At 41.2% G+C, this 10,574-nt stretch overlaps 1 long non-coding RNA gene across 1 annotated transcript; it reads left to right on the plus strand.

The window, feature by feature from the left end:
• Nucleotides 1-9,776: 9,776 nt before the first annotated feature.
• Nucleotides 9,777-10,296, plus strand: LOC144539819 (uncharacterized). The gene is made up of 2 exons (XR_013505111.1): nt 9,777-9,960; nt 10,055-10,296. It is a non-coding gene; the product is annotated as an uncharacterized LOC144539819 (long non-coding RNA).
• Nucleotides 10,297-10,574: the final 278 nt, after the last annotated feature.

Consider the following 10,574-nt stretch of genomic DNA (forward strand, 5'->3'; position numbering starts at 1 on the left):
AGAAATCCTTTTGGGTCTGCCATTTTCTGAGGCCATTGACATGTGGGCGCTGGGCTGTGTGATGTTCATGTTGTATCTTGCCATTGGACCCTTCCCTGGGCTGTGTGAATATGATGTGGTCAGTACCTTACTACAGCTGGACACTATTCCTAATACATCTAGTACTGCTGCATCCACATATACTCTTCCTGAAAGGCCAGGCTCAGTTCACTGTGTAAAGAATGACAGGGTCTAGATGTTCATTATTGATTACAGTAGCTATTATAAGAGCAGCAGATAATGTTCACAGCAGACAAATCACCAACAGTGGATGGAGTCTTGATAGTCTAGAAAGATGATGCTATGTTTTGTTTCCAGATGCGATTCATCGTCGACATCCTGGGTCAGCCCGCAGACCATCTTCTGGACGCTGGGCTAAAAACAAAGATGTTTTTCAAAAAAACTCCTTTCTACGTTTGGCGCCAACGCTGGAGGCTCCTGGTACCACAACACCCCTTCTTTGGCTGTCATTTTCTCTTGAACATTTTCTTCTCTGTTGAAGATTATTTGTTGGGAAGAGGTATCTCAAATAGACTTTATGTTCTTTTAGACTCCACAGGAGTTTACCAAAAGAACAGGCACACTGCCCAGCAACAAAAGGAACTACACATTCCGCTCTCTGGATGAACTGAAGGAGGTAGGTGGTCAAGTAGGTGGTAGCTGCTGAAGAGTGAAGACATAGCATTGGCTGAATTCAGGACTTTCACTGACGAGATGATTTGTCTGATTTTCGGTTGGAATTTGCTTATTGTTTCCAAAAATAGGAGAGCCTGGGTGAAGAGAACAGGACTGAGGCTGATGATAGCAGAGAGTTTGTGGATTTATTGAAGGAAATGCTTCAAATGGATGCCAGGAAGAGGATTACCCCCAGTGAAGTCCTCGCCCATCCATTTATTACGAGGAGCCACCTCAACGGCTCCTGCCACAGCTCTCAGTAAGTGTGTGTGTGTTTCTATGTGTGTGGCGTACGTGATGATTGATCAATTGGTTCATTGATTGACATACTTTGTTCTGTGGTAAGCCCTGTTTCCTGAGTATAACGGTGTGAGTTTGTTGTTTGGTAGCAGTGAAGCTCTGCCTCCTGCCACCACCATGCAGAGAGACAGTGAGAATGTGGATGAAAAGCAGTCTCAGCCTGCAGCACTGCAACCCAGCAGCAGCCAGGCCCAGACCAGATCCCAAGAAACCGGGAAGAAGACCAAGGCTGATGATTGGTAGGTGTTGGTCCATCTTTCCATTTTCCTGCTGGTGCTAGAGGATTGTGTGGTAGAGGCCACAGCTGCTTTATTATCAGATTCAAACCTTTTGATGTTGCTGAATCGAATGCTGAATTGCTGAACGTACCTGAACAACAAATTTGAGGGAGCAGTATATGTTAACTATGTCTTCATTCATCAGCACTAGGGCAACTTCCACAACACCACAGCCAGGTGTCATGTTGGTTCGCCCTATGTCCTCCATGACCAGCATGCAGGAGGATGGGGCTACGGAACAGCAGAGTGATAATCACCAAATTAGGTAAGATTATTTCCTCTGGTCACTCCACTTCTGGTATAGTGCTGCTCTTTAAAACTTCCAACAGTGACGGTAGTGTGTGTGTGTGTGTTTGTGTGTGTGTGTGTGTGTGTGTGTGTGCGTGTTTAGCCCCCAGGCAGTTCTAAACAAGACCTCCAGCTGTCCAGAGATTGTGGATGATAGCGGTCTCACGTTGGAGTCTATCGGTGAAACTGCTATGGCTTCTGCTATAACTGAGGCGACTCCCTCACTGAACGCCACAGAGGTAGTTGTGGATGATAGCGGTCTCACGTTGGAGTCTCTCAGTGAAACTGCCATGGCTTCTGCCATAACTGAGGCGACTCCCTCACTGAACGCCACAGAGGTAGGAATCACAGCTTGCTGAGCATGATTTATATATTAGCAATATTGTACAGTAGAAAAATGGATTCAACCAATAATGAATGTGATTATTGTTAATAATAACAACTTCCTCTCAGGTCGGAGCTGCAGCTATTCCAGCTGTGGACTCTGCTGCTGTGGACACCACATCGGTTGCCTTGAGCAGCTACCTGGTCAACACAGAGTCCTCTCACACCACATCTGGTAGGAGATATCCACCTCAACTTGTGTCTGATTTGTCCAGTCCTTCCACACTGAAGTTAATTCATGAAGGTAGGCTGAGGCATTGACTGCGCTCTTTTGATTTTCAGAGGTCAGCGAGCCCAAGGAGAAGAAGAAGAAGAAGAAGGGAATCCGACGCTTCTTCTCCAGGATGATGAAGGCACTTCGCTGCTGCTGTGTGCCCAAGGACCAACATGTGGAGTGAAGTTTTCTATGAAGGTTTTTTTAACTACACACCTGAGAACTTGCATGACGGATTTTACACTTAGAGAATATTCACACGGGGCATCTCTCTTCACTATAGACTATCGAATGAAGGCAAAAATGCCCCCCAAAAAATGGCACAATGATACTTAAACCATTTACATCAACTGAATTTACCACTCAAGTGAACTTACCACTGGTGTCGCACAGACAGGAGAAAAAAACAAGCCTAACTTGCATATTAAGCACATTCCACATTTCTTACATGTTTAGTTTTGCAACTGTGAAGCTATGCCGTTCTATTTGACACTTGCTGAGCTTTGCTACGCTGCAAGAAATGTTGCATTTTATGGTAATGTTAGCTAACTGCCGTGGACGACGGTCTTAATTAGAAATGTGGAATGTGCTTAATACGCATGTTAGGCTTATTCATTTCTCTCCATTCTGTCACCAGTGGTAAGTTCCCTTATTAGACTTTAACTCACTTGATGTAAAAAGCTCGATAGCAATATACTTGTGAGGCCGCCATATTTTGAAAACTGGACAAAAAATCAATCTTTTCTGTGACTTCAGATTAAGAACACAGGTGGGTGAATATTTTCTGAGTGTAAAATCCATCATGCAAGTTCTCAGGAGAATAAAAACCTTCATAGATCTCTGGGCAGCATGGAGGCTCAGTGGTTAGCACTGTCGCCACACAGCAAAGACACGAGTTCCATTCCCATACCCGGTCCTTTCTGTGTGGAGTTTGCATGTTCTCCCCATGTTTGCGTGGGTTTCCTCCGGGTACTCCGGTTTCCTCCCACAGTCCAAAGACATGCAGGTCAGGTGGATTGGAGACTCTAAATTGCCCATACATCTAAATGCTGGGATAGGCCTAGCGGAGACACAGAGATGATTTTACAACCAATCCTCTGGTCACATATTGGGTAAGGTGACCAATGGACCAAACTCCTAAAAAATCAGTATTCATAGTATTCTGTTACATCACCACACGACCATCTTGGTAGGAAAATAACAGGTGATTGTAATAAATTAATAAATAATGTAATAAACAGGTCATTACAATCAAATGACAGCCACAGCCAATGAGCTGTGTGTATTGTAAAGCGCCATATTGGTAGGAAATGCATGTGGCATCATGGGAATACTGTGAATAGTCCTAGCCTGATATTCTGACTTCACCAAGAATGTTGGTCGTTTTTGACAAAAATATCGTCTTTGCAAAGACAATATGGTTAAGGGGGTGATTTCAACAAATATTATTCTGCCGAAACGCAGATGAAAAACTTTAGTCCCGCCCACAAAGGCGCTGATTGGCTCGATCGTTTCTCCGAAAATCACCGTTGCCTAGAGCAACACCAGACTCTCTGAATCGCTCGTCAAAATCTGGACTCTGGAACCAGGCTACTCCTTGCTAGTCCTTTAACCCTGAAAAGGAATAAATGTCAAAGAAAATTAATGAATGAATGAGTTCTCCCTTCAAAAATAAACCCATTCACTTAAAAAACAAATGTTGTCAGTATTATATGTTTTCACAGGAATATATTCACTTCTACACTGCTAGTTTTACTTATAGAGGTGTGATGTTTCATTCAAACAGCACACAGATAGAGATACAGACTTTATCTCTCTCAAACACGTGTGCACATGCAACACACACACACACACACACACACTGGGGCAGGTACAATGTTCATAGGTGGAATTAAGGTGGAATAGGTACCAGGTGTCACAGCGTTTTAGGTGGAGCCATCAGTGGAAGTCCTTCATCCGTACTGTGTAGGATCAACCCACACACATAACAGTTTGTAGAATTTGGGCTATTACCCACCACCATTTTCGGTTGAGGATAAACCTACTTAAACACAGTGCACCCAGCTTTTATCCAGTGCCAGATCTTTCCATGTTCTGCTCCTATTTCTTTGCACTGCTTGTCCACTCTCAGATTAATCCAGAACAGTGTTAGAAGTACAATATAGACAACACAGTTGGACTTAAAGCTACACTAAGCGTTTTTTCTGACCACTAGATGGCGACAGAAACCGCAACACATTTTGTAAACACATAGCAAAGCTACTGGCTACGGAAGCCCTTAAGGACAAGTGCATAAAGGCTAATGGCTAAAATAAACGTACCTACAGAGAAATATCGCCGGTTACCAGTCTTGCTTTGCCAGATTTTTCTCCTGCTGAAGGTCACATGTCCCACAATGACAAGTGAAGAGGCAGGTAGCAAGTTTACTAGTTGAAAATGTTTACTCGCTCACTTCATCGATTCACCATTACTCGGGCCGAACCTGACAACAAGCTTTAGAAAAGAGGTGAAAACACAGCTGGCCCACGTGTGTGGCTGTTTGTTTATATCATTGCGTCTCACGGAAATCTCCACGTAGCACACGTTAGTTTCAGGATTGGTTACAGGGTCTGAAATCACTTATTGCAGGTTTAATGTCCCGTAACGATTAATTTCCTGTTGCCCTTTCTCTTATCCTGCCCATTTATAGTTTCACAACTTTCCAGGGGCGGAGCCATCATTTCAGAAGTGAGGGGGACAGGCTTGTTAGGGGTCCAAGCACCACAGGTGCTGGAGCCCTATTGTATTTGTTCCGGTTATTATTCTTCTGGATTCTTCTTCTGCCCTAAATAAAATCTGGATCTCAGGAACCATGAGAGCTACAGCAACCAAACGTAGCAGATAGGCCCAAAGCCTCAGCCACTACTCAGGCAACAAAATCCACGTCAATTGGCAGCATGGTGGCGCTGTAACAAGCAACTTTACGTTTTGGCCTATAACTTCTGAACCGCAAGTCATCTATCCATATAGGCCACACCCATTTCCGTCTGACTAGATTTACTGCCATTTTGAATTTTGTCCAAAACTATTTTTTTTTTTCGCTACAAATTTTGTTCAATCTTCACCAAATTTGGTACACAGCATATCTGGACTGTCCTGTACAAAAGTTATCACACCAAGTTATCACCGTTTTGATATAATTGGCTTCCAAAGTTTGGTCAAATGTTGTGACGGGGTCTATTTTAGAAAAATTACCATAACTCAGGAACACATTGTGCTCTCTCAACCAAATTTGGTACACTTGGTACACAGTGTTTGAGATTTTACATCCAAATGAGTTCTATGTCATTGTAGTGCTAATGAGCATGAAAAGTTTCCTATATTCCCATAACATGAACGTCACTGAGTCCAAGTCAGCCTTATTGCCAAGGATAGGAGATCTGCCAAGTCTGGAGTCACTTGGTCACATGAGGGCACTATTCTGTTCACAATATCACTAGTATGGACAACTAATCATGATGTCTTTGATTTCTCATCTTTGGACAAATTAGCATATTGTGCTTGGAACCTGTTCATTGCCGCATGCAGCTATATTTATATCCCCTGAGTTTCGGGGATATTATGGATTCACCCCACCCGCCGTCTCGTCCACCGCCGTGTCGTCCACCACAGATCCTTCATGTGAACGCGATAACTTGAACAGTTTTTATAAGAATCTTTTCAAATTTGGTATGGACATTGATGACCCCTAGAGGAAGAACTCTATTGATTTTGATGTGTTTATGATTATTATAACTCATTAAGTAACTGATTAAATTCATTTCCATGCTATTTGGACCCATATCTCACCAACGGTGCATTATATTGAATTGAAATTTGTCAAGAGAATTGTTCAGGCAATTATGGAGATTTGTATGAAGTTTGCACTTTCTGTGATTTTTGTACTGGTACTTTTTTTATTATTATTGTTTTTCTACATATTTGGGCTCAATTTCCTGTGAGATGGTAATTGCTAGAGCCATGAAACTGCACCATGGTCTAGTATGGCTTCAATTAGACCCACAAGAAACATGACCCCCATCGGCCTGATGGTGGCGCTATAATTAAAGGTCAAAAACTAAAAAGTTTAAAGGGCTGTACATCCCACACCGTTTGTCCGATTTACATGAAACTTGGTACACATGTCCACCTAACTGTACTCTACACATTTGCCATAAGGACCCTCAAGGTGCGGCTGGAAAATTTTTGAGATATTTTGAATTCTTTGAAAAACACTTTTAACATCTCCTCCTACACAGTAGACCGATTACCACCAAAATCGGTCAGTAGCATCTATGGTCCAAACTCTAAATTTTGTTTATAGATTGTTGATATCTACTGTAGTTTTGAAGATATTAACTCTTAAATTTGTGAAGGAGGCGTTGTTATAACTTTGTGATAGATGGTCCAATCATCATGAAACTTGGTCAACATGTTCACAATGAATGAACATGTGTGCAAAGCCATTCAAATATTGACCAATAGGGGGCGCCACAAAGGCCAGAAAACTGTATCTCCTAATCCAATAGGTGAAATTGCATGAAATTCACTACACATGCTCTAGGACCATGTCCTAGTCAAAATCTGAAGTTTGGTCGTCATTAGTGAAAGTGGGCGTGGCCTATGACTTTTTGGCTTATAACTCAAACAGAATTTCACCAATCGCTATGAAACTTGGTAATCATCTTGGTAATCATGGCCCCAAACTCCAGCTTGGGGCCTGATGGCTCAACAGCCTAATATGACAAAACTGACAGTAATCTTAATGCAAACTTCCATGTTTCAGCTCTGGCTGCTGTACTGGCATGAACCCAGCCATCGCCGCTAGCGGCTATATTTAATTACTTAAATGTATTATTGAGTGTTAAAAAAATAGTTAAGGTACATACCTTTTATTATTGGGGCGACAATCCCTAGAGGATTATATCCATTCATTTTGGAGTGTTTAGGAGTAATAATAATATAATTAACTTTAGATTAGCCCAAGAAGTAAAAAGTTTATTATTTGGCGAAATAAAAACAGTTGGGACATACAACCAATATAATTGGGAAGATTAACCCTGGAGTCTCATTGTGTGATTATTGAATGGCTTTTTATTACATTTGACTTAATGGGGCCTTCGAGGATTGGGGAATTTTGGGGATATCCCTTTGCTGCGCCCCGACAGCATCCTAGTTCTGTCTTAAAGCTGCATTTTATGTTAGTGCTACACACTCAGCATTAACTGCCCACAGCAACCAAGCCACTTCACCACTGGTCTTGGTCTCGGGTGACAGCCTAGGTGCTTTCTATCTGTCACCAGCCTCAGTATGAACACTGCTGTTGTCAGGATCTTCAGTCCGTCAACAGCAAGGTCATGCTCATCCTCAACACAAGGTCATTTCCAGAAGCAGTCACTCTGCAGAGCAGAATATAGGAAGCTGCTGCTCAAATCAACAAGCTCAGTAGAGAAGTTACACTGAGTCACATCCCACTGGATAGATGAAGAAACCATGGAGAGAAGATCTGCTGCACTTGCTTGCTAGAAGTTGAAAAGTCAATTCTAAGACCAGGTTCCTCAGAGTTTGAGTCAAAACCAGGTTCAAAGGGGGTCAAGACTAATAAGTCAAGGCCAACAACAGAGCAAATTGAGTTCTATTTAAGACCAAGAAGCAATAAACTGTGCATGTCTTTCCAAATGTTCAAGTAATGAAGGAGTTTCTTAAGGATGAACAGAGATGTATATCTATCTGGAGCTCTGTACTAAACCCTTCAACATCCACTTAATTATTGCATAGATTTTTTTTTTAGCACCATTACATAATATAGACAGGTAAAATCCCTTAAATTCTTTGTGGTGCTGGGGAGAAAATAAATAAAAGTGGAGAAAAATGTGTTAGACAATGTTTGGAGAGGCGGAAAAAGTCGAGTCAACATCCAACAGAGACTCCAAACAACAAGGTGAAAACACAAGACCAAAAATCTATTTATTCATTATATTTCCTATGTGATTAAATCAATAATAATAACTCACAAATAGCTTAAAAACCCTTATACATGCTTGTACAATATGAACAATTTCAACCTAAGATTAGCGGCTGCAAAAACTTATTCAACAACTGTTCAACAAGTCTGAGAAATGCACCAACAAATCATTTATAATATAATATATAATAATATAAGTGCAGCGGAACATTTTAATAGTTGTAAATAATTTATGAAGCATTGAAGCATTATGATCAAGATACAAATACACATCATCAAATATACATCATCATTAAAACCAAATGGCTCCTATGTAGGTCTAACTATACATTCTTATGACATTTATTATGACATTTTTTTTTTATATAACATTGGTTAATCATGTACAAATGATGTACTCTTCACTTTTTCACTACTCACATTACTAATAATGTTTCTCCTCAAATATTCATCAACACAAGTAACCTATTATTGTTATTTCATTCATCATTAAATCATAGTTTAAGGCTTACAAATGTTCATTATTCTAGTGTTATCCAAATATTAATTAATATGCAGTAGTTTGCAGTTTAGTATATGTATAGATGTATCTATGTAAAGTTACAGACTCCATTTTCATAAATTACATTTCTGCCCTTGTTTACAATTTAATTGTTTGCATCCTCTTGTTGCATTGCAACAACACTTCAACATGAACTTACTTTGTAAGTTGTAATTTGAAAAGGGTAATTTGATTTGATTTGATGTGATGTATTTAGTAGAAACAGAATGTTTGCAAAAAAGATGCACAATAGAACATTAAAGGAAAAATCCACCTTTGGATACTTATACACTATTAGATTTCTCCAATTTGTGATGTTGCAATTTATTTTTTTGGTGCACCCATTTTCCCCTCAACCTGCCTCCTCTACTTCTACTTTCAGATTTGTGTAAAAACACTAGAAAATTGGTACCTATGCACGGTTTGACGGCCTGAACATTTTCAGAATTGGAGTCATTGCAAAAATGGTACTAATTTTTCTTTCTGCAGAGAAGGGATTGTTCTCCATATCTGCTCAACTGACCATAATAGGATTGAAAAAACTGTGTCTGCACATGTATCTAAACAATAGGAATTACACTAGTGCTAAGGAAAATATAAACTGTTCAGATCATCACGTAATGGCCAATTCAACAATATTGTGTAAAGAAAAACAATGAAACTGCAGTTTTAAGAGAACCGAGAACATTGCCCTTTTACTTTGACAATCAAACACAGAAATCCAAGAAATACAGTTTCCCTAAACTAAACTAAAACTCTAGACAGAGACAGAGACAGCTGCTTGGTCAGTTCTGCTCCAGCAGCATGGATAACTCCTTCTACTCTTTGTATTCCTGCGTCTCTTTCAGAGAGGAAGAGAGAGATAGAGATGGAGAGCCTGCTGCTAACCAATCGGCCATGTAGGTTGTGTATGACCAATAAAGAGAGAAAAGTATTGTATTGTGTTTGAGTTTTTATTTTGCCCCAAAAAAATACATTTGATTGAAATAAATCAAAGAAATATGTCATGGCTCTTGCCGTGACTCTAGTTTTCCTTGTGTTTCTCGTTGTTCCCTGCCCCCTGTGTGTCTCCGCCTCCCTGGTCTGTCTTTCTGTGTTGTCTGTGCATGTCGTGTGTGGCGTGGGCGTGGCTCCCTCTCCTTCCCAGCTTCTGGGTTCCTGAGTTGCCGACACACCTGAACCTCATCACTCATCACCTCCTGTATATCAACCCCGGCGTTCCTACCAGTGGTCGCCAGATTGTTCCACCAACTCCGTGGTAGACACACTCTCGGTCGCTCTACACTTTCATGTTTGGACTAACCTTGTGTACCTAGTTCTGCTCATGTTGATCGTGTCTCTCCTGTGCCCAGGATTTCCTCCATGAGTCTCTCCACCTGCCCGCGCCACATCTGCCAGCCACCCAGCTTTCCTGCCTGTCTGCCAGCTCGCTATATACCAACCCGAGCTCCAGCCAGCCGTTTCGCTCGCCGGCTAACCCGCCAGCTCGTCAGCTCGCCGGCCAGCCCAGCCCCGATCATCTTCCCAACTCCGGCTGCCTGCCTTCATCTCTTCACCTCTAAATCCTACCTTCAATAAACCCCTTTACCTTTTACACCTTGTCCGTGTCTGCATTTGGGTCCAAGAAGACAAACCATTCCTAACAAAATATATTGGATATGAAAGACGTGTTTATTGTCAGTAATACAAAAATCTAAAAAAAATGTGACACAATGATTAACCCCCAACCCATCCCTCTGCCTCCTCACTCAAGCACACAGAAAAGTGAATATGAATATGGAAACATGAAATATGAATATGAAACACAGTGAGTAGGAGAAATCCCATAGAAAAAAAGCTACAAGGCACTTTGACCTTGGGTGACACAATAAT

The sequence above is a fragment of the Centroberyx gerrardi genome, chromosome 9 (assembly GCF_048128805.1).
Source record: "Centroberyx gerrardi isolate f3 chromosome 9, fCenGer3.hap1.cur.20231027, whole genome shotgun sequence".
Taxonomy (NCBI): Eukaryota; Metazoa; Chordata; class Actinopteri; order Beryciformes; family Berycidae; genus Centroberyx; species Centroberyx gerrardi.